This window comes from Buceros rhinoceros, unplaced genomic scaffold (assembly GCF_000710305.1).
Source record: "Buceros rhinoceros silvestris isolate BGI_N320 unplaced genomic scaffold, ASM71030v1 scaffold20821, whole genome shotgun sequence".
NCBI lineage: Eukaryota > Metazoa > Chordata > Aves > Bucerotiformes > Bucerotidae > Buceros > Buceros rhinoceros.
Genome location: NW_010395109.1, coordinates 25524 through 25935, shown reverse-complemented (window position 1 = coordinate 25935; position 412 = coordinate 25524). Strand labels below are relative to the sequence as shown.

General features: G+C 59.7%; 1 protein-coding gene across 1 annotated transcript in view; it reads right to left on the bottom strand.

The window, feature by feature from the left end:
- EHMT1 (euchromatic histone-lysine N-methyltransferase 1) overlaps nucleotides 1–412 on the bottom strand; it is a gene marked incomplete at its 3' end in the record, with an annotated part of 25585 nt that overhangs the window by 5994 nt on the left and 19179 nt on the right. The gene's annotated exons all lie outside the window — the stretch shown is intronic.

Genomic DNA, 412 nt, shown 5'->3' with positions numbered 1-412 from the left:
AGCTGAAGGCTGCAGCCTCTGAGGGTGAGCAGCAGCCTGCTGAGGCAGAGGGCAGCTTCAAAACAACCGCAGTAGTGAAAAGAAGCCTACGCTGCTCATCAGGCATTCGGTTGGCTCTGGAGAAGATGAACAAAGGCAGCTGAAACGCGCCTCGAGTGCGGCTGTCCCATGGCGTGCACAGGAGAACAGTCTCGCAGAGCCGTGCTGGAGGAGCGGGCAGCAGTGGGAAGGATCCTTCCTTTTGGACAGCACCTGGCACAATCCACTCCGCACCATGGCTCCCACCTCCAGTCTAGCACACACCACCAAACTGGCAAAGCAGGTAGTATTTGCTTGGCATTGCAGGCTCCCCAACAGCGCTGCTGCCGCCACAGCAGAGACCTGTCCCCAAGGTGGGGAGGACCAGCCGGTG